This window comes from Schistocerca cancellata, chromosome 5 (assembly GCF_023864275.1).
Source record: "Schistocerca cancellata isolate TAMUIC-IGC-003103 chromosome 5, iqSchCanc2.1, whole genome shotgun sequence".
In the NCBI taxonomy this organism is placed as follows: Eukaryota; Metazoa; Arthropoda; class Insecta; order Orthoptera; family Acrididae; genus Schistocerca; species Schistocerca cancellata.
In genome coordinates, this window is record NC_064630.1 from 843,456,577 (window position 1) to 843,481,516 (window position 24,940).

Genomic DNA, 24,940 nt, shown 5'->3' on the forward strand with positions numbered 1-24,940 from the left:
GAATCGGGACGCAATTTGAGTGATCCATCGTCATTAGGTGGCCCTGAACGTTACAATTCACTATCAGTTTTTCGTCCCATTCGATAATCTAGATTCACAGCAGAACGGCCATATCGTGCCCGAGGCAGCAATAGACCCATGGAGTCAACTCGGCTGGAGGACGATGTATTGAATCGGGACGCAATTTGAGTGATCCATCGTCATTAGGAGGCCCTGAACGTTACAATTCACTATCAGTTTTTCGTCCCATTCGATAATCTAGACTCATAGCAGAACGGCCATAAGGTGCCCGAGGCAGCAATAGACCCATGGAGACAAGTCTGCTGGAGGACGATGTACTGAATCGGGACGCAATTTGAGTGATCCATCGTCATTAGGTGGCCCTGAACGTTACAATTCACTATCAGTTATTTGTCCCATTCGATAATCTAGACTCACTGCAGAACGGCCATAAGGTGCCCGAGGCAGCAATAGACCCATGGAGTCAAGTCGGCTGGAAGACGATGTATTTAATCGGGACGCAATTTGAGTGTTCCATCGTCATTAGGTGGCCATGAAAGTTACAATTCACTATCAGTTTTTCGTCCGATTCGAAAATCTTTTGACTCACATAAGAACGGCCATAAGGTGCCCGAGGCAGCAATAGACCCATGGAGACAAGTCGGCTGGAGGACGATGTATTGAATCGGGACGCAATTTGAGTATTCCATCGTCATTAGGAGGCCCTGAACGTTACAATTCACTATCAGTTTTTCGTCCGATTCGAAAATCTTTGAGTCACAGCTGAACGGCAATAAGGTGGCCGAGGCTGCAATAGACCCATGGAGACAGTCTGCTGGAGGACAATGTATTGAATCGGGACGCAATTTGAGTGATCCATCGTCATTAGGTGGCCCTGAACGTTACAATTCACTATCAGTTTTTCGTCCGATTCGAAAATCTTTGACTCACAGCAGAACGGCCATAAGGTGCCCGAGGCAGCGATAGACCCATGGAGACAAGTCGGCTGGTGGACGATGTATTGAATCGGGACGCAATTTGAGTGATCCATCGTCATTAGGTGGCCCTGAAAGTTACAATTCACTATCAGTTTTTCTTCCGATTCGAAAATCTTTGACTCACGGCGGAACGGCCATAAGGTGCCCGAGGCAGCAATAGACCCATGGAGACAAGTCTGCTGGAGGACGATGTATTGAATCGGGACGCAATTTGAGTGATCCATCGTCATTAGGTGGCCATGAACGTTACAATTCACTATCAGTTTTTCGTCCCATTCGATAATCTAGACTCACAGCAGAACGGCCATAAGGTGGCCGAGGCAGCAATAGACCCATGGAGACAAGTCGGCTGGAGGACGATGTATTGAATCGGGACGCAATTTGAGTGTTCCATCGTCATTAGGAGGCCCTGAACGTTACAATTCACTATCAGTTTTTCGTCCGATTCGAAAATCTTTGACTCACAGCAGAACGGCCATAAGGTGCCCGAGGCAGCAATAGACCCATGGAGACAAGTCTGCTGGAGGACTATGTATTGAATCGGGACGCAATTTGAGTGTTCCATCGTCATTAGGAGGCCCTGAACGTTACAATTCACTATCAGTTTTTCGTCCGATTCGAAAATCTTTGAGTCACAGCAGGACTGCCATAAGGTGCCCGAGGCAGCAATAGACCCTTGGAGACAAGTCTGCTGGAGGACGATGTATTGAATCGGGACGTAATTTGAGTGATCCATCGTCATTAGGTGGCCCTGAACGTTACAATTCACTATCAGTTTTTCATCCCATTCGATAATCTAGACTCACAGCAGAACGGCCATAAGGTGCCCGAGGCAGCATTAGTCCCATGGAGTCAAGTCGGCTAGTGGACGATGTACTAAATCGGGACGCAATTTGTGTGGTCCATCGTCATTAGGTGGCCCTGAATGTTACAAATCACTATCAGGTTTTTCGTCCGATTCGAAAATCTTTGCTCACAGCAGAACGGCCATAAGGTGCCCGAGGCAGCAATCGACCCATGGAGACAAGTCTGCCGGAGGACGATGTATTGAATCGGGACGCAATTTGAGTGATCCATCGTCATTAGGTGGCCCTGAACGTTACAATTCACTATCAGTTTTTCGTCCCATTCGACATCTAGACTCACAGCAGAACGGCCATAAGGTGCCCGAGGCAGCAATAGACCCATGGAGACAAGTCGGCTGGGGACGATGTATTGAATCGGGACGCAATTTGAGTGATCCATCGTCATTAGGTGGCCCTGAACGTTACAATTCACTATCAGTTTTTCGTCCCATTCGATAATCTAGATTCACAGCAGAACGGCCATATCGTGCCCGAGGCAGCAATAGACCCATGGAGTCAACTCGGCTGGAGGACGATGTATTGAATCGGGACGCAATTTGAGTGATCCATCGTCATTAGGAGGCCCTGAACGTTACAATTCACTATCAGTTTTTCGTCCCATTCGATAATCTGGACTCATAGCAGAACGGCCATAAGGTGCCCGAGGCAGCAATAGACCCATGGAGACAAGTCTGCTGGAGGACGATGTATTGAATCGGGACGCAATTTGAGTGATCCATCGTCATTAGGAGGCCCTGAACGTTACAATTCACTATCAGGTTTTTGTCCCATTCGATAATCTAGACTCACAGCAGAACGGCCATAAGGTGCCCGAGGCAGCAATAGACCAATGGAGTCAAGTCGGCTGGAGGACGATGTATTTAATCGGGACGCAATTTGAGTGATCCATCGTCATTAGGTGGCCATGAAAGTTACAATTCACTATCAGTTTTTCGTCCGATTCGAAAATCTTTTGACTCACATCAGAACGGCCATAAGGTGCCCGAGGCAGCTATAGACCCATGGAGACAAGTCGGCTGGAGGACGATGAATTGAATCGGGACGCAATTTGAGTATTCCATCGTCATTAGGAGGCCCTGAACGTTACAATTCACTATCAGTTTTTCGTCCGATTCGAAAATCTTTGAGTCACAGCTGAACGGCAATAAGGTGCCCGAGGCTGCAATAGACCCATGGAGACAGTCTGCTGGAGGACAATGTATTGAATCGGGACGCAATTTGAGTGATCCATCGTCATTAGGTGGCCCTGAACGTTACAATTCACTATCAGTTTTTCGTCCGACTCGAAAATCTTTGACTCACAGCAGAACGACCATAAGGTGCCAAGGCAGCAATAGACCCATGGAGACATGTCGGCTGGAGGACGATGTATTGAATCGGACGCAATTTGAGTGATCCATCGTCATTAGGTGGCCCTGAACGTTACAATTCACTATCAGTTTTTCGTCCGATTCGAAAATCTTTGACTCACAGCATAACGGCCATAAGGTGCCCGAGGCAGCAATAGTCCCATGGAGTCAAGTCGGCTAGTGGACGATGTACTAAATCGGGACGCAATTTGTGTGGTCCATCGTCATTAGGTGCCCCTGAATGTTTCAAATCACTATCAGGTTTTTCGTCCGATTCGAAAATCTTTGCTCACAGCAGAACGGCCATAAGGTGCCCGAGGCAGCAATCGACCCATGGAGACAAGTCTGCTGGAGGACGATGTATAGAATCGGGACGCAATTTTAGTGATCCATCGTCATTAGGTGGCCCTGAAAGTTACAATTCACTATCAGTTTTTCGTCCCATTCGATAATCTAGACTCACAGCAGAACGGCCATAAGGTGCCCGAGGCAGCAATAGACCCATGGAGACAAGTCTGCTGGAGGACGATGTATTGAATCGGGACGCAATTTGAGTGATCCATCGTCATTAGGAGGCCCTGAACGTTACAATTCACTATCAGTTTTTTGTCCCTTTCGATAATCTAGACTCACAGCAGAACGGCCATAAGGTGCCCGAGGCAGCAATAGACCCATGGAGTCAAGTCGGCTGGAGGACGATGTATTTAATCGGGACGCAATTTGAGTGATCCATCGTCATTAGGTGGCCCTGAAAGTTACAATTCACTATCAGTTTTTCGTCCGATTCGAAAATCTTTTGACTCACATCAGAACGGCCATAAGGTGCCCGAGGCAGCAATAGACCCATGGAGACAAGTCGGCTGGAGGACGATGTATTGAATCGGGACGCAATTTGAGTGTTCCATCGTCATTAGGAGGCCCTGAACGTTACAATTCACTATCAGTTTTTCGTCCGATTCGAAAATCTTTGACTCACAGCAGAACGGCCATAAGGCGCCCGAGGCAGCAATAGACCCATGGAGACAAGTCTGCTGGAGGACTATGTATTGAATCGGGACGCAATTTGAGTGTTCCATCGTCATTAGGTGGCCCTGAAAGTTACAATTCACTATCAGTTTTTCGTCCGATTCGAAAATCTTTTGACTCACATCAGAACGGCCATAAGGTGCCCGAGGCAGCAATAGACCCATGGAGACAAGTCTGCTGGAGGACGATGTATTGAATCGGGACGCAATTTGAGTGATCCATCGTCATTAGGTGGCCATGAACGTTACAATTCACTATCAGTTTTTCGTCCCATTCGATAATCTAGACTCACAGCAGAACGGCCATAAGGTGGCCGAGGCAGCAATAGACCCATGGAGACAAGTCGGCTGGAGGACGATGTATTGAATCGGGACGCAATTTGAGTGTTCCATCGTCATTAGGAGGCCCTGAACGTTACAATTCACTATCAGTTTTTCGTCCGATTCGAAAATCTTTGACTCACAGCAGAACGGCCATAAGGTGCCCGAGGCAGCAATAGACCCATGGAGACAAGTCTGCTGGAGGACTATGTATTGAATCGGGACGCAATTTGAGTGTTCCATCGTCATTAGGAGGCCCTGAACGTTACAATTCACTATCAGTTTTTCGTCCGATTCGAAAATCTTTGAGTCACAGCAGGACTGCCATAAGGTGCCCGAGGCAGCAATAGACCCTTGGAGACAAGTCTGCTGGAGGACGATGTATTGAATCGGGACGTAATTTGAGTGATCCATCGTCATTAGGTGGCCCTGAACGTTACAATTCACTATCAGTTTTTCATCCCATTCGATAATCTAGACTCACAGCAGAACGGCCATAAGGTGCCCGAGGCAGCATTAGTCCCATGGAGTCAAGTCGGCTAGTGGACGATGTACTAAATCGGGACGCAATTTGTGTGGTCCATCGTCATTAGGTGGCCCTGAATGTTACAAATCACTATCAGGTTTTTCGTCCGATTCGAAAATCTTTGCTCACAGCAGAACGGCCATAAGGTGCCCGAGGCAGCAATCGACCCATGGAGACAAGTCTGCCGGAGGACGATGTATTGAATCGGGACGCAATTTGAGTGATCCATCGTCATTAGGTGGCCCTGAACGTTACAATTCACTATCAGTTTTTTGTCCCTTTCGATAATCTAGACTCACAGCAGAACGGCCATAAGGTGCCCGAGGCAGCAATAGACCCATGGAGTCAAGTCGGCTGGAGGACGATGTATTTAATCGGGACGCAATTTGAGTGATCCATCGTCATTAGGTGGCCCTGAAAGTTACAATTCACTATCAGTTTTTCGTCCGATTCGAAAATCTTTTGACTCACATCAGAACGGCCATAAGGTGCCCGAGGCAGCAATAGACCCATGGAGACAAGTCGGCTGGAGGACGATGTATTGAATCGGGACGCAATTTGAGTGTTCCATCGTCATTAGGAGGCCCTGAACGTTACAATTCACTATCAGTTTTTCGTCCGATTCGAAAATCTTTGACTCACAGCAGAACGGCCGTAAGGCGCCCGAGGCAGCAATAGACCCATGGAGACAAGTCTGCTGGAGGACTATGTATTGAATCGGGACGCAATTTGAGTGTTCCATCGTCATTAGGTGGCCCTGAAAGTTACAATTCACTATCAGTTTTTCGTCCGATTCGAAAATCTTTTGACTCACATCAGAACGGCCATAAGGTGCCCGAGGCAGCAATAGACCCATGGAGACAAGTCTGCTGGAGGACGATGTATTGAATCGGGACGCAATTTGAGTGATCCATCGTCATTAGGTGGCCATGAACGTTACAATTCACTATCAGTTTTTCGTCCCATTCGATAATCTAGACTCACAGCAGAACGGCCATAAGGTGGCCGAGGCAGCAATAGACCCATGGAGACAAGTCGGCTGGAGGACGATGTATTGAATCGGGACGCAATTTGAGTGTTCCATCGTCATTAGGAAGCCCTGAATGTTGCAATTAACTATCAGTTTTTCGTCCCATTCGATAATCTAGGCTCACGGGAGAACGACCATAAGGTGCCCGAGGCAGCAATAGACCCATGGAGACAAGTCTGCTGGAGGACTATGTATTGAATCGGGACGCAATTTGAGTGTTCCATCGTCATTAGGAGGCCCTGAACGTTACAATTCACTATCAGTTTTTCGTCCGATTCGAAAATCTTTGAGTCACAGCAGGACTGCCATAAGGTGCCCGAGGCAGCAATAGACCCTTGGAGACAAGTCTGCTGGAGGACGATGTATTGAATCGGGACGTAATTTGAGTGATCCATCGTCATTAGGTGGCCCTGAACGTTACAATTCACTATCAGTTTTTCATCCCATTCGATAATCTAGACTCACAGCAGAACGGCCATAAGGTGCCCGAGGCAGCATTAGTCCCATGGAGTCAAGTCGGCTAGTGGACGATGTACTAAATCGGGACGCAATTTGTGTGGTCCATCGTCATTAGGTGGCCCTGAATGTTACAAATCACTATCAGGTTTTTCGTCCGATTCGAAAATCTTTGCTCACAGCAGAACGGCCATAAGGTGCCCGAGGCAGCAATCGACCCATGGAGACAAGTCTGCCGGAGGACGATGTATTGAATCGGGACGCAATTTGAGTGATCCATCGTCATTAGGTGGCCCTGAACGTTACAATTCACTATCAGTTTTTCGTCCCATTCGACATCTAGACTCACAGCAGAACGGCCATAAGGTGCCCGAGGCAGCAATAGACCCATGGAGACAAGTCGGCTGGGGACGATGTATTGAATCGGGACGCAATTTGAGTGATCCATCGTCATTAGGTGGCCCTGAACGTTACAATTCACTATCAGTTTTTCGTCCCATTCGATAATCTAGATTCACAGCAGAACGGCCATATCGTGCCCGAGGCAGCAATAGACCCATGCAGTCAACTCGGCTGGAGGACGATGTATTGAATCGGGACGCAATTTGAGTGATCCATCGTCATTAGGAGGCCCTGAACGTTACAATTCACTATCAGTTTTTCGTCCCATTCGATAATCTGGACTCATAGCAGAACGGCTATAAGGTGCCCGAGGCAGCAATAGACCCATGGAGACAAGTCTGCTGGAGGACGATGTATTGAATCGGGACGCAATTTGAGTGATCCATCGTCATTAGGAGGCCCTGAACGTTACAATTCACTATCAGGTTTTTGTCCCATTCGATAATCTAGACTCACAGCAGAACGGCCATAAGGTGCCCGAGGCAGCAATAGACCAATGGAGTCAAGTCGGCTGGAGGACGATGTATTTAATCGGGACGCAATTTGAGTGATCCATCGTCATTAGGTGGCCATGAAAGTTACAATTCACTATCAGTTTTTCGTCCGATTCGAAAATCTTTTGACTCACATCAGAACGGCCATAAGGTGCCCGAGGCAGCTATAGACCCATGGAGACAAGTCGGCTGGAGGACGATGAATTGAATCGGGACGCAATTTGAGTATTCCATCGTCATTAGGAGGCCCTGAACGTTACAATTCACTATCAGTTTTTCGTCCGATTCGAAAATCTTTGAGTCACAGCTGAACGGCAATAAGGTGCCCGAGGCTGCAATAGACCCATGGAGACAGTCTGCTGGAGGACAATGTATTGAATCGGGACGCAATTTGAGTGATCCATCGTCATTAGGTGGCCCTGAACGTTACAATTCACTATCAGTTTTTCGTCCGACTCGAAAATCTTTGACTCACAGCAGAACGACCATAAGGTGCCAAGGCAGCAATAGACCCATGGAGACATGTCGGCTGGAGGACGATGTATTGAATCGGACGCAATTTGAGTGATCCATCGTCATTAGGTGGCCCTGAACGTTACAATTCACTATCAGTTTTTCGTCCGATTCGAAAATCTTTGACTCACAGCAGAACGGCCATAAGGTGCCCGAGGCAGCAATAGTCCCATGGAGTCAAGTCGGCTAGTGGACGATGTACTAAATCGGGACGCAATTTGTGTGGTCCATCGTCATTAGGTGCCCCTGAATGTTTCAAATCACTATCAGGTTTTTCGTCCGATTCGAAAATCTTTGCTCACAGCAGAACGGCCATAAGGTGCCCGAGGCAGCAATCGACCCATGGAGACAAGTCTGCTGGAGGACGATGTATAGAATCGGGACGCAATTTTAGTGATCCATCGTCATTAGGTGGCCCTGAAAGTTACAATTCACTATCAGTTTTTCGTCCCATTCGATAATCTAGACTCACAGCAGAACGGCCATAAGGTGCCCGAGGCAGCAATAGACCCATGGGGACAAGTCTGCTGGAGGACGATGTATTGAATCGGGACGCAATTTGAGTGATCCATCGTCATTAGGAGGCCCTGAACGTTACAATTCACTATCAGTTTTTTGTCCCTTTCGATAATCTAGACTCACAGCAGAACGGCCATAAGGTGCCCGAGGCAGCAATAGACCCATGGAGTCAAGTCGGCTGGAGGACGATGTATTTAATCGGGACGCAATTTGAGTGATCCATCGTCATTAGGTGGCCCTGAAAGTTACAATTCACTATCAGTTTTTCGTCCGATTCGAAAATCTTTTGACTCACATCAGAACGGCCATAAGGTGCCCGAGGCAGCAATAGACCCATGGAGACAAGTCGGCTGGAGGACGATGTATTGAATCGGGACGCAATTTGAGTGTTCCATCGTCATTAGGAGGCCCTGAACGTTACAATTCACTATCAGTTTTTCGTCCGATTCGAAAATCTTTGACTCACAGCAGAACGGCCATAAGGCGCCCGAGGCAGCAATAGACCCATGGAGACAAGTCTGCTGGAGGACTATGTATTGAATCGGGACGCAATTTGAGTGTTCCATCGTCATTAGGAGGCCCTGAACGTTACAATTCACTATCAGTTTTTCGTCCGATTCGACATCTAGACTCACAGCAGAACGGCCATAAGGTGCCCGAGGCAGCAATAGACCCATGGAGACAAGTCGGCTAGGGACGATGTATTGAATCGGGACGCAATTTGTGTGGTCCATCGTCATTAGGTGGCCCTGAATGTTACAAATCACTATCAGGTTTTTCGTCCGATTCGAAAATCTTTGACTCACAGCAGAACGGCCATAAGGTGCCCGAGGCAGCAATCGACCCATGGAGACAAGTCTGCTGGAGGACGATGTATAGAATCGGGACGCAATTTTAGTGATCCATCGTCATTAGGTGGCCCTGAAAGTTACAATTCACTATCAGTTTTTCGTCCCATTCGATAATCTAGACTCACAGCAGAACGGCCATAAGGTGCCCGAGGCAGCAATAGACCCATGGAGACAAGTCGGCTGGAAGACGATGTATTGAATCGGGACGCAATTTGAGTGATCCATCGTCATTAGGTGGCCCTGAACGTTACAATTCACTACCAGTTTTTCGTCCCATTCGATAATCTAGATTCACAGCAGAACGGCCATAAGGTGCCGGAGGCAGCAATAGACCCATGGAGTCAAGTCGGCTGGAGGACGATGTATTGAATCGGGACGCAATTTGCGTGGTCCATCGTCATTAGGAGGCCCTGAACGTTACAATTCACTATCAGTTTTTCGTCCGATTCGAAAATCTTTGAGTCACAGCAGGCTTGCCGTAAGGTGCCCGAGGCAGCAATAGACCCATGGAGACAAGTCTGCTGGAGGACGATGTATTGAATCGGGACGCAATTTGAGTGATCCATCGTCATTAGGTGGCCCTGAATGTTACAAATCACTATCAGTTTTTCGTCCGATTCGAAAATCTTTGACTCACAGCAGAACGGCCATAAGGTGCCCGAGGCAGCAATCGACCCATGGAGACTAGTCTGCTGGAGGACGATGTATTGAATCGGGACGCAATTTGAGTGATCCATCGTCATTAGGTGGCCCTGAAAGTTACAATTCACTATCAGTTTTTCGTCCGATTCGAAAATCTTTGACTCACAGCAGAACGGCCATAACGTGCCCGAGGCAGCAATAGACCCATGGAGACAAGTCTGCTGGAGGTCGATGTATTGAATCGGGACGCAATTTGAGTGTTCCATCGTCATTAGGAGGCCCTGAACGTTACAATTCACTATCAGTTTTTCGTCCGATTCGAAAATCTTTGAGTCACAGCAGACCTGCCATAAGGTGCCCGAGGCAGCAATAGACACTTGGAGACAAGTCTGCTGGAGGACGATGTATTGAATCGGGACGCAATTTGAGTGATCCATCGTCATTAGGTGGCCCTGAACGTTACAATTCACTATCAGTTTTTCATCCCATTCGATAATCTAGACTCACAGCAGAACGGCCATAGGGTGCCCGAGGCAGCAATAGTCCCATGGAGTCAAGTCGGCTAGTTGACGATGTACTAAATCGGGACGCAATTTGTGTGGTCCATCGTCATTAGGTGGCCCTGAATGTTACAAATCACTATCAGGTTTTTCGTCCGATTCGAAAATCTTTGCTCACAGCAGAACGGCCATAAGGTGCCCGAGGCAGCAATCGACCCATGGAGACAAGTCTGCTGGAGGACGATGTATTGAATCGGGACGCAATTTGAGTGATCCATCGTCATTAGGTGGCCCTGAACGTTACAATTCACTATCAGCTTTTCGTCCCATTCGACATCTAGACTCACAGCAGAACGGCCATAAGGTGCCCGAGGCAGCAATAGACCCATGGAGACAAGTCGGCTGGGGACGATGTATTGAATCGGGACGCAATTTGAGTGATCCATCGTCATTAGGTGGCCCTGAACGTTACAATTCACTATCAGTTTTTCGTCCCATTCGATAATCTAGATTCACAGCAGAACGGCCATAAGGTTCCCGAGGCAGCAATAGATCCATGGAGTCAACTCGGCTGGAGGACGATGTATTGAATCGGGACGCAATTTGAGTGATCCATCGTCATTAGGAGGCCCTGAACGTTACAATTCACTATCAGTTTTTCGTCCCATTCGATAATCTAGACTCATAGCAGAACGGCCATAAGGTGCCCGAGGCAGCAATAGACCCATGGAGACAAGTCTGCTGGAGGACGATGTATTGAATCGGGACGCAATTTGAGTGATACATCGTCATTAGGAGGCCCTGAACGTTACAATTCACTATCAATTTTTTGTCCCATTCGATAATCTTGACTCACAGCAGAACGGCCATAAGGTGCCCGAGGCAGCAATTGACCCATGGAGTCAAGTCGGCTGGAGGACGATGTATTTAATCGGGACGCAATTTGAGTGATCCATCGTCATTAGGTGGCCCTGAAAGTTACAATTCACTATCAGTTTTTCGTTCGATTCGAAAATCTTTTGACTCACATCAGAACGGCCATAAGGTGCACGAGGCAGCAAAAGACCCATGGAGACAAGTCGGCTGGAGGACGATGTATTGAATCGGGACGCAATTTGAGTGTTCCATCGTCATTTGGAGGCCCTGAACGTTACAATTCACTATCAGTTTTTCGTCCGATTCGAAAATCTTTGAGTCACAGCTGAACGGCAATAAGGTGCCCGAGGCTGCAATAGACCCATGGAGACAGTCTGCTGGAGGACAATGTATTGAATCGGGACGCAATTTGTGTGATCCATCGTCATTAGGTGGCCCTGAACTTTACAATTCACTATCAGTTTTTCGTCCGACTCGAAAATCTTTGACTCACAGCAGAACGTCCATAAGGTGCCAAGGCAGCAATAGACCCATGGAGACATGTCGGCTGGAGGACGATGTATTGAATCGGACGCAATTTGAGTGATCCATCGTCATTAGGTGGCCCTGAACGTTACAATTCACTATCAGTTTTTCGTCCGATTCGAAAATCTTTGACTCACAGCAGAACGGCCATAAGGTGCCCGAGGCAGCAATAGACCCATGGAGACAAGTCTGCTGGAGGACGATGTATTGAATCGGGACGCAATTTGAGTGTTCCATCGTCATTAGGAGGCCCTGAAAGTTACAAATCACTATCAGTTTTTCGTCCGATTCGAAAATCTTTGACTCTCAGGAGAACGGCCATAAGGTGCCCGAGGCAGCAATAGACGCATGGAGACAAGTCTGCTGGAGGACAATGTATTGAATCGGGACGCAATTTGAGTGTTCCATCGTCATTAGGAGGCCCTGAACGTTACAATTCACTATCAGTTTTTCGTCCGATTCGAAAATCTTTGACTCACAGCAGAACGGCCATAAGGTGCCCGAGGCAGCGATAGACCCATGGAGACAAGTCGGCTGGTGGACGATGTACTGATTCGGGACGCAATTTGTGTGGTCCATCGTCATTAGGTGGCCCTGAATGTTACAATTCACTATCAGTTTTTCGTCCGATTCGAAAATCTTTGACTCACAGCAGAACGGCCATAAGGTGCCCGAGGCAGCAATCGACCCATGGAGACAAGTCTGCTGGAGGACGATGTATTGAATCGGGACGCAATTTGAGTGTTCCATCGTCATTAGGAGGCCCTGAACGTTACAATTCACTATCAGTTTTTCGTCCGATTCGAAAATCTTTGAGTCACAGCAGGACTGCCATAAGGTGCCCGAGGCAGCAATAGACCCTTGGAGACAAGTCTGCTGGAGGACGATGTATTGAATCGGGACGCAATTTGAGTGATCCAACGTCATTAGGTGGCCCTGAACGTTACAATTCACTATCAGTTTTTCATCCCATTCGATAATCTAGACTCACAGCAGAACGGCCATAAGGTGCCCGAGGCAGCAATAGTCCCATGGAGTCAAGTCGGCTAGTGGACGATATACTAAATCGGGACGCAATTTGTGTGGTCCATCGTCATTAGGTGGCCCTGAATGTTACAATTCACTATCAGTTTTTCGTCCGATTCGAAAATCTTTGACTCACAGCAGAACGGCCATTAGGTGCCCGAGGCAGCAATCGACCCGTGGAGACAAGTCTGCTGGAAGACGATGAATTGAATCGGGACGCAATTTGAGTGATCCATCGTCATTAGGAGGCCCTGAACGTTACAATTCACTATCAGTTTTTTGTCCCATTCGATAATCTAGACTCACAGCAGAACGGCCATAAGGTGCCCGAGGCAGCAATAGACCCATGGAGTCAAGTCGGCTGGAGGACGATGTATTTAATCGGGACGCAATTTGAGTGATCCATCGTCATTAGGTGGCCCTGAAAGTTACAATTCACTATCAGTTTTTCGTCCGATTCGAAAATCTTTTGACTCACATCAGAACGGCCATAAGGTGCCCGAGGCAGCAATAGACCCATGGAGACTAGTCTGCTGGAGGACGATGTATTGAATCGGGACGCAATTTGAGTGATCCATCGTCATTAGGTGGCCCTGAAAGTTACAATTCACTATCAGTTTTTCGTCCGATTCGAAAATCTTTGACTCACAGCAGAACGGCCATAACGTGCCCGAGGCAGCAATAGACCCATGGAGACAAGTCTGCTGGAGGTCGATGTATTGAATCGGGACGCAATTTGAGTGTTCCATCGTCATTAGGAGGCCCTGAACGTTACAATTCACTATCAGTTTTTCGTCCGATTCGAAAATCTTTGAGTCACAGCAGACCTGCCATAAGGTGCCCGAGGCAGCAATAGACACTTGGAGACAAGTCTGCTGGAGGACGATGTATTGAATCGGGACGCAATTTGAGTGATCCATCGTCATTAGGTGGCCCTGAACGTTACAATTCACTATCAGTTTTTCATCCCATTCGATAATCTAGACTCACAGCAGAACGGCCATAGGGTGCCCGAGGCAGCAATAGTCCCATGGAGTCAAGTCGGCTAGTTGACAATGTACTAAATCGGGACGCAATTTGTGTGGTCCATCGTCATTAGGTGGCCCTGAATGTTACAAATCACTATCAGGTTTTTCGTCCGATTCGAAAATCTTTGCTCACAGCAGAACGGCCATAAGGTGCCCGAGGCAGCAATCGACCCATGGAGACAAGTCTGCTGGAGGACGATGTATTGAATCGGGACGCAATTTGAGTGATCCATCGTCATTAGGTGGCCCTGAACGTTACAATTCACTATCAGCTTTTCGTCCCATTCGACATCTAGACTCACAGCAGAACGGCCATAAGGTGCCCGAGGCAGCAATAGACCCATGGAGACAAGTCGGCTGGGGACGATGTATTGAATCGGGACGCAATTTGAGTGATCCATCGTCATTAGGTGGCCCTGAACGTTACAATTCACTATCAGTTTTTCGTCCCATTCGATAATCTAGATTCACAGCAGAACGGCCATAAGGTTCCCGAGGCAGCAATAGATCCATGGAGTCAACTCGGCTGGAGGACGATGTATTGAATCGGGACGCAATTTGAGTGATCCATCGTCATTAGGAGGCCCTGAACGTTACAATTCACTATCAGTTTTTCGTCCCATTCGATAATCTAGACTCATAGCAGAACGGCCATAAGGTGCCCGAGGCAGCAATAGACCCATGGAGACAAGTCTGCTGGAGGACGATGTATTGAATCGGGACGCAATTTGAGTGATACATCGTCATTAGGAGGCCCTGAACGTTACAATTCACTATCAATTTTTTGTCCCATTCGATAATCTTGACTCACAGCAGAACGGCCATAAGGTGCCCGAGGCAGCAATTGACCCATGGAGTCAAGTCGGCTGGAGGACGATGTATTTAATCGGGACGCAATTTGAGTGATCCATCGTCATTAGGTGGCCCTGAAAGTTACAATTCACTATCAGTTTTTCGTTCGATTCGAAAATCTTTTGACTCACATCAGAACGGCCATAAGGTGCACGAGGCAGCAAAAGACCCATGGAGACAAGTCGGCTGGAGGACGATGTATTGAATCGGGACGCAATTTGAGTGTTCCATCGTCATTTGGAGGCCCTGAACGTTACAATTCACTATCAGTTTTTCGTCCGATTCGAAAATCTTTGAGTCACAGCTGAACGGCAATAAGGTGCCCGAGGCTGCAATAGACCCATGGAGACAGTCTGCTGGAGGACAATGTATTGAATCGGGACGCAATTTGTGTGATCCATCGTCATTAGGTGGCCCTGAACTTTACAATTCACTATCAGTTTTTCGTCCGACTCGAAAATCTTTGACTCACAGCAGAACGTCCATAAGGTGCCAAGGCAGCAATAGACCCATGGAGACATGTCGGCTGGAGGACGATGTATTGAATCGGACGCAATTTGAGTGATCCATCGTCATTAGGTGGCCCTGAACGTTACAATTCACTATCAGTTTTTCGTCCGATTCGAAAATCTTTGACTCACAGCAGAACGGCCATAAGGTGCCCGAGGCAGCAATAGACCCATGGAGACAAGTCTGCTGGAGGACGATGTATTGAATCGGGACGCAATTTGAGTGTTCCATCGTCATTAGGAGGCCCTGAAAGTTACAAATCACTATCAGTTTTTCGTCCGATTCGAAAATCTTTGACTCTCAGGAGAACGGCCATAAGGTGCCCGAGGCAGCAATAGACGCATGGAGACAAGTCTGCTGGAGGACAATGTATTGAATCGGGACGCAATTTGAGTGTTCCATCGTCATTAGGAGGCCCTGAACGTTACAATTCACTATCAGTTTTTCGTCCGATTCGAAAATCTTTGACTCACAGCAGAACGGCCATAAGGTGCCCGAGGCAGCGATAGACCCATGGAGACAAGTCGGCTGGTGGACGATGTACTGATTCGGGACGCAATTTGTGTGGTCCATCGTCATTAGGTGGCCCTGAATGTTACAATTCACTATCAGTTTTTCGTCCGATTCGAAAATCTTTGACTCACAGCAGAACGGCCATAAGGTGCCCGAGGCAGCAATCGACCCATGGAGACAAGTCTGCTGGAGGACGATGTATTGAATCGGGACGCAATTTGAGTGTTCCATCGTCATTAGGAGGCCCTGAACGTTACAATTCACTATCAGTTTTTCGTCCGATTCGAAAATCTTTGAGTCACAGCAGGACTGCCATAAGGTGCCCGAGGCAGCAATAGACCCTTGGAGACAAGTCTGCTGGAGGACGATGTATTGAATCGGGACGCAATTTGAGTGATCCAACGTCATTAGGTGGCCCTGAACGTTACAATTCACTATCAGTTTTTCATCCCATTCGATAATCTAGACTCACAGCAGAACGGCCATAAGGTGCCCGAGGCAGCAATAGTCCCATGGAGTCAAGTCGGCTAGTGGACGATGTACTAAATCGGGACGCAATTTGTGTGGTCCATCGTCATTAGGTGGCCCTGAATGTTACAATTCACTATCAGTTTTTCGTCCGATTCGAAAATCTTTGACTCACAGCAGAACGGCCATTAGGTGCCCGAGGCAGCAATCGACCCGTGGAGACAAGTCTGCTGGAAGACGATGAATTGAATCGGGACGCAATTTGAGTGATCCATCGTCATTAGGAGGCCCTGAACGTTACAATTCACTATCAGTTTTTTGTCCCATTCGATAATCTAGACTCACAGCAGAACGGCCATAAGGTGCCCGAGGCAGCAATAGACCCATGGAGTCAAGTCGGCTGGAGGACGATGTATTTAATCGGGACGCAATTTGAGTGATCCATCGTCATTAGGTGGCCCTGAAAGTTACAATTCACTATCAGTTTTTCGTCCGATTCGAAAATCTTTTGACTCACATCAGAACGGCCATAAGGTGCCCGAGGCAGCAATAGACCCATGGAGACAAGTCGGCTGGAGGACGATGTATTGAATCGGGACGCAATTTGAGTGTTCCATCGTCATTAGGAGGCCCTGAACGTTACAATTCACTATCAGTTTTTCGTCCGATTCGAAAATCTTTGACTCACAGCAGAACGGCCATAAGGTGCCCGAGGCAGCAATAGACCCATGGAGACAAGTCTGCTGGAGGACTATGTATTGAATCGGGACGCAATTTGAGTGTTCCATCGTCATTAGGAGGCCCTGAACGTTACAATTCACTATCAGTTTTTCGTCCGATTCGAAAATCTTTGACCGACAGCAGAACGGCCCTTAGGTGCCCGAGGCAGCAATCGACCCATGGAGACAAGTCTGCTGGAGGACGATGTATTGAATCGGGACGCAATTTCAGTGATCCATCATAATTAGGAGGCCCTGACCGTTACAATTCACTATCAGTTTTTCGTCCCATTCGATAATCTAGACTCACAGCAGAACGGCCATAAGGTGCCCGAGGCAGCAATAGACCCATGGAGTCAAGTCGGCTGGAGGACGATGTATTGAATCGGGACGCAATTTGAGAGATCCATCGTCATTAGGTGGCCCTGAACGTTACAATTCATTCTCAGTTTTTCGTCCCATTCGATAATCTAGACTCACAGCAGAACGGCCATAAGGTGCCCGAGGCAGCAATAGACCCATGGAGACAAGTCTGCTGGAGGACGATGTATTGAATCGGGACGCAATTTGAGTGATCCATCGTCATTAGGAGGCCCTGAACGTTACAATTCACTATCAGTTTTTCGTCCGATTCGAAAATCTTTGAGTCACAGCAGACTTGCCGTAAGGTGCCCGAGGCAGCAATAGACCCATGGAGACAAGTCTGCTGGTGGACGATGTATTGAATCGGGACGCAATTTGAGTGATCCATCGTCATTAGGTGGCCCTGAATGTTACAAATCACTATCAGTTTTTCGTCCGATTCGAAAATCTTTGACTCACAGCAGAACGGCCATAAGGTGCCCGAGACAGCAATCGACCCATGGAGACAAGTCTGCTGGAGGACGATGTATTGAATCGGGACGCAATTTGAGTGTTCCATCGTCATTAGGAGGCCCTGAACGTTACAATTCACTATCAGTTTTTCGTCCGATTCGAAAATCTTTGAGTCACAGCAGGCCTGCCATAAGGTGCCCGAGGCAGCAATAGACACTTGGAGACAAGTCTGCTGGAGGACGATGTATTGAATCGGGACGCAATTTGAGTGATCCATCGTCATTAGGTGGCCCTGAACGTTACAATTCACTATCAGTTTTTCGTCCCATTCGATAATCTAGACTCACAGCAGAACGGCCATAAGGTGCCCGAGGCAGCAATAGACCCATGGAGTCAGGTCGGCTGGAGGACGATGTACTGATTCGGGACGCAATTTGTGTGGTCCATCGTCATTAGGTGGCCCTGAATGTTACAATTCACTATCAGTTTTTCGTCCGATTCGAAAATCTTTGACTCACAGCAGAACGGCCATAAGGTGCCCGAGGCAGCAATCGACCCATGGAGACAAGTCTGCTGGAGGACGATGTATTGAATCGGGACGCAATTTGAGTGTTCCATCGTCATTAGGAGGCCCTGAACGTTACAATTCACTATCAGTTTTTCGTCCGATTCGAAAATCTTTGAGTCACAGCAGGACTGCCATAAGGTGCCCGAGGCAGCAATAGACCGTTGGAGACAAGTCTGCTGGAGGACGATGTATTGAATCGGGACGCAATTTGAGTGATCCATCGTCATTAGGTGGCCCTGAACGTTACAATTCACTATCAGTTTTTCATCCCATTCGATAATCTAGACTCACAGCAGAACGGCCATAAGGTGCCCGAGGCAGCAATAGTCCCATGGAGTCAAGTCGGCTAGTGGACGATGTACTAAATCGGGACGCAATTTGTGTGGTCCATCGTCATTAGGTGGCCCTGAATGTTACAAATCACTATCAGGTTTTTCGTCCGATTCGAAAATCTTTGCTCACAGCAGAACGGCCATAATGTGCCTGAGGCAGCAATCGACCCATGGAGACAAGTCTGCTGGAGGACGATGTATAGAATCGGGACGCAATTTTAGTGATCCATCGTCATTAGGTGGCCCTGAAAGTTACAATTCACTATCAGTTTTTCGTCCCATTCGATAGTCTAGACTCACAGCAGAACGGCCATAAGGTGCCCGAGGCAGCAATAGACCCATGGAGTCAACTCGGCTGGAGGACGATGTACTGATTCGGGACGCAATTTGTGTGGTCCATCGTCATTAGGTGGCCCTGAATGTTACAATTCACTATCAGTTTTTCGTCCGATTCGAAAATCTTTGACTCACAGCAGAACGGCCATAAGGTGCCCGAGGCAGCAATAGACCCATGGAGACAAGTCTGCTGGAGGACTATGTATTGAATCGGGACGCAATTTGAGTGTTCCATCGTCATTAGGAGGCCCTGAACGTTACAATTCACTATCAGTTTTTCGTCCGATTCGAAAATCTTTGAGTCACAGCAGGACTGCCATAAGGTGCCCGAGGCAGCAATAGACCCTTGGAGACAAGTCGGCTGGAGGACGATGTATTGAATAGGGACGTAATTTGAGTGATCCATCGTCATTAGGTGGCCCTGAACGTTACAATTCACTATCAGTTTTTCATCCCATTCGATAATCTAGACTCACAGCAGAACGGCCATAAGGTGCCCGAGGCAGCAATAGACCCATGGAGTCAAGTCGGCTAGTGGACGATGTACTAAATCGGGACGCAATTTGTGTGGTCCATCGTCATTAGGTGGCCCTGAATGTTACAAATCACGATCAGGTTTTTCGTCCGATTCGAAAATCTTTGACTCACAGCAGAACGGCCATAAGGTGCCCGAGGCAGCAATCGACCCATGGAGACAAGTCTGCTGGAGGACGATGTATTGAATCAGGACGCAATTTTAGTGATCCATCGTCATTAGGTGGCCCTGAAAGTTACAATTCACTATCAGTTTTTCGACCCATTCGATAATCTAGACTCACAACACAACGGCCATAAGGTGCCCGAGGCAGCAATAGACCCATGGAGACAAGTCGGCTGGAAGACGATGTATTGAATCGGGACGCAATTTGTGTGATCCATCGTCATTAGGTGGCCCTGAACGTTACAATTCACTACCAGTTTTTCGTCCCATTCGATAATCTAGATTCACAGCAGAACGGCCATAAGGTGCCCGAGGCAGCAATAGACCCATGGAGTCTAGTCGGCTGGAGGACGATGTATTGAATCGGGACGCAATTTGAGTGGTCCATCGTCATTAGGTGACCCTGAATGTTACAATTCACTATCAGTTTTTCGTCCGATTCGAAAATCTTTGACTCACAGCAGAACGGCCCTTAGGTGCCCGAGGCAGCAATCGACCCATGGAGACAAGTCTGCTGGAGGACGATGTATTGAATCGGGACGCAATTTGAGTGATCCATCATAATTAGGAGGCCCTGACCGTTACAATTCACTATCAGTTTTTCGTCCCATTCGATAATCTAGACTCACATCAGAACGGCCATAAGGTGCCCGAGGCAGCAATAGACCCATGGAGTCAAGTCGGCTGGAGGACGATGTATTGAATCGGGACGCAATTTGAGAGATCCATCGTCATTAGGTGGCCCTGAACGTTACAATTCATTATCAGTTTTTCGTCCCATTCGATAATCTAGACTCACAGCAGAGCGGCCATAAGGTGCCCGAGGCAGCAATAGACCCATGGAGACAAGTCTGCTGGAGGACGATGTATTGAATCGGGACGCAATTTGTGTGATCCATCGTCATTAGGAGGCCCTGAACGTTACAATTCACTATCAGTTTTTCGTCCGATTCGAAAATCTTTGAGTCACAGCAGGCTTGCCATAAGGTGCCCGAGGCAGCAATAGACCCATGGAGACAAGTCTGCTGGAGGACGATGTATTGAATCGGGACGCAATTTGAGTGATCCATCGTCATTAGGTGGCCCTGAATGTTACAAATCACTATCAGTTTTTCGTCCGATTCGAAAATCTTTGACTCACAGCAGAACGGCCATAAGGTGCCCGAGGCAGCAATCGACCCATGGAGACAAGTCTGCTGGAGGACGATGTATTGAATCGGGACGCAATTTGAGTGATCCATCGTCATTAGGTGGCCCTGAACGTTACAATTCACTATCAGTTTTTCGTCCCATTCGATAATCTAGACTCACAGCAGAACGGCCATAAGGTGCCCGAGGCAGCAATAGACCCATGGAGACAAGTCGGCTGGGGACGATGTATTGAATCGGGACGCAATTTGATTGATCCATCGTCATTAGGTGGCCCTGAACGTTACAATTCACTATCAGTTTTTCGTCCCATTCGATAATCTAGATTCACAGCAGAACGGCCATAAGGTGCCCGAGGCAGCAATAGACCCATGGAGTCAACTCGGCTGGAGGACGATGTATTGAATCGGGACGCAATTTGCGTTGTCCATCGTCACTAGGTGGCCCTGAATGTTACATTTCACTATCAGTTTTTCGTCCGATTCGAAAATCTTTGACTCACAGCAGAACGGCCATAAGGTGCCCGAGGCAGCAATCGACCCATGGAGACAAGTCTGCTGGAGGACGATGTATTGAATCGGGACGCAATTTGAGTGTTCCATCGTCATTAGGAGGCCCTGAACGTTACAATTCACTATCAGTTTTTCGTCCGATTCGAAAATCTTTGAGTCACAGCAGGACTGCCATAAGGTGCCCGAGGCAGCAATAGACCCTTGGAGACAAGTCTGCTGGAGGACGATGTATTGAATCGGGACGCAATTTGAGTGATCCATCGTCATTAGGTGGCCCTGAACGTTACAATTCACTATCAGTTTTTCATCCCATTCGATAATCTAGACTCACAGCAGAACGGCCATAAGGTGCCCGAGGCAGCAATAGTCCCATGGAGTCAAGTCGGCTAGTGGACGATGTACTAAATCGGGACGCAATTTGTGTGGTCCATCGTCATTAGGTGGCCCTGAATGTTACAATTCACTATCAGTTTTTCGTCCGATTCGAAAATCTTTGACTCACAGCAGAACGGCCATTAGGTGCCCGAGGCAGCAATCGACCCGTGGAGACAAGTCTGCTGGAAGACGATGTATTGAATCGGGACGCAATTTGAGTGATCCATCGTCATTAGGAGGCCCTGAACGTTACAATTCACTATCAGTTTTTTGTCCCATTCGATAATCTAGACTCACAGCAGAACGGCCATAAGGTGCCCGAGGCAGCAATAGACCCATGGAGTCAAGTCGGCTGGAGGACGATGTATTTAATCGGGACGCAATTTGAGTGATCCATCGTCATTAGGTGGCCCTGAAAGTTACAATTCACTATCAGTTTTTCGTCCGATTCGAAAATCTTTTGACTCACATCAGAACGGCCATAAGGTGCCCGAGGCCGCAATAGACCCATGGAGACAAGTGGGCTGGAGGACGATGTATTGAATCGGGACGCAATTTGAGTGTTCCATCGTCATTAGGAGGCCCTGAACGTTACAATTCACTATCAGTTTTTCGTCCGATTCGAAAATCTTTGACTCACAGCAGAACGGCCATAAGGTGCCCGAGGCAGCAATAGACCCATGGAGACAAGTCTGCTGGAGGACTATGTATTGAATCGGGACGCAATTTGAGTGTTCCATCGTCATTAGGAGGCCCTGAACGTTACAATTCACTATCAGTTTTTCGTCCGATTCGAAAATCTTTGACCCACAGCAGAACGGCCCTTAGGTGCCCGAGGCAGCAATCGACCCATGGAGACAAGTCTGCTGGAGGACGATGTATTGAATCGGGACGCAATTTCAGTGATCCATCATAATTAGGAGGCCCTGACCGTTACAATTCACTATCAGTTTTTCGTCCCATTCGATAATCTAGACTCACAGCAGAACGGCCATAAGGTGCCCGAGGCAGCAATAGACCCATGGAGACAAGTCTGCTGGAGGACGATGTATTGAATCGGGACGCAATTTGAGTGATCCATCGTCATTAGGAGGCCCTGAACGTTACAATTCACTATCAGTTTTTCGTCCGATTCGAAAATCTTTGAGTCACAGCAGACTTGCCGTAAGGTGCCCGAGGCAGCAATAGACCCATGGAGACAAGTCTGCTGGAGGACGATGTATTGAATCGGGACGCAATTTGAGTGATCCATCGTCATTAGGTGGCCCTGAATGTTACAAATCACTATCAGTTTTTCGTCCGATTCGAAAATCTTTGACTCACAGCAGAACGGCCATAAGGTGCCCGAGGCAGCAATCGACCCATGGAGACAAGTCTGCTGGAGGACGATGTATTGAATCGGGACGCAATTAGAGTGTTCCATCGTCATTAGGAGGCCCTGAACGTTACAATTCACTATCAGTTTTTCGTCCGATTCGAAAATCTTTGAGTCACAGCAGGCCTGCCATAAGGTGCCCGAGGCAGCAATAGACACTTGGAGACAAGTCTGCTGGAGGACGATGTATTGAATCGGGACGCAATTTGAAAGATCCATCGTCATTAGGTGGCCCTGAACGTTACAATTCACTATCAGTTTTTCGTCCCATTCGATAATCTAGACTCACAGCAGAACGGCCATAAGGTGCCCGAGGCAGCAATAGACCCATGGAGTCAGGTCGGCTGGAGGACGATGTACTGATTCGGGACGCAATTTGTGTGGTCCATCGTCATTAGGTGGCCCTGAATGTTACAATTCACTATCAGTTTTTCGTCCGATTCGAAAATCTTTGACTCACAGCAGAACGGCCATAAGGTGCCCGAGGCAGCAATCGACCCATGGAGACAAGTCTGCTGGAGGACGATGTATTGAATCGGCACGCAATTTGAGTGTTCCATCGTCATTAGGAGGCCCTGAACGTTACAATTCACTATCAGTTTTTCGTCCGATTCGAAAATCTTTGAGTCACAGCAGGACTGCCATAAGGTGCCCGAGGCAGCAATAGACCCTTGGAGACAAGTCTGCTGGAGGACGATGTATTGAATCGGGACGCAATTTGAGTGATCCATCGTCATTAGGTGGCCCTGAACGTTACAATTCACTATCAGTTTTTCATCCCATTCGATAATCTAGACTCACAGCAGAACGGCCATAAGGTGCCCGAGGCAGCAATAGTCCCATGGAGTCAAGTCGGCTAGTGGACGATGTACTAAATCGGGACGCAATTTGTGTGGTCCATCGTCATTAGGTGGCCCTGAATGTTACAAATCACTATCAGGTTTTTCGTCCGATTCGAAAATCTTTGCTCACAGCAGAACGGCCATAATGTGCCTGAGGCAGCAATCGACCCATGGAGACAAGTCTGCTGGAGGACGATGTATAGAATCGGGACGCAATTTTAGTGATCCATCGTCATTAGGTGGCCCTGAAAGTTACAATTCACTATCAGTTTTTCGTCCCATTCGATAATCTAGACTCACAGCAGAACGGCCATAAGGTGCCCGAGGCAGCAATAGACCCATGGAGACAAGTCGGCTGGGGACGATGTATTGAATCGGGACGCAATTTGAGTGATCCATCGTCATTAGGTGGCCCTGAACGTTACAATTCACTATCAGTTTTTCGTCCCATTCGATAATCTAGATTCACATCAGAACGGCCATAAGGTGCCCGAGGCAGGAATAGACCCATGGAGTCAACTCGGCTGGAGGACGATGTATTGAATCGGGTCGCAATTTGCGTGGTCCATCGTCATTAGGTGGCCCTGAATGTTACAATTCACTATCAGTTTTTCGTCCGATTCGAAAATCTTTGACTCACAGCAGAACGGCCATAAGGTGCCCGAGGCAGCAATAGACCCATGGAGACAAGTCTGCTGGAGGACTATGTATTGAATCGGGACGCAATTTGAGTGTTCCATCGTCATTAGGAGGCCCTGAACGTTACAATTCACTATCAGTTTTTCGTCCGATTCGAAAATCTTTGAGTCACAGCAGGACTGCCATAAGGTGCCCGACGCAGCAATAGACCCTTGGAGACAAGTCGGCTGGAGGACGATGTATTGAATAGGGACGTAATTTGAGTGATCCATCGTCATTAGGTGGCC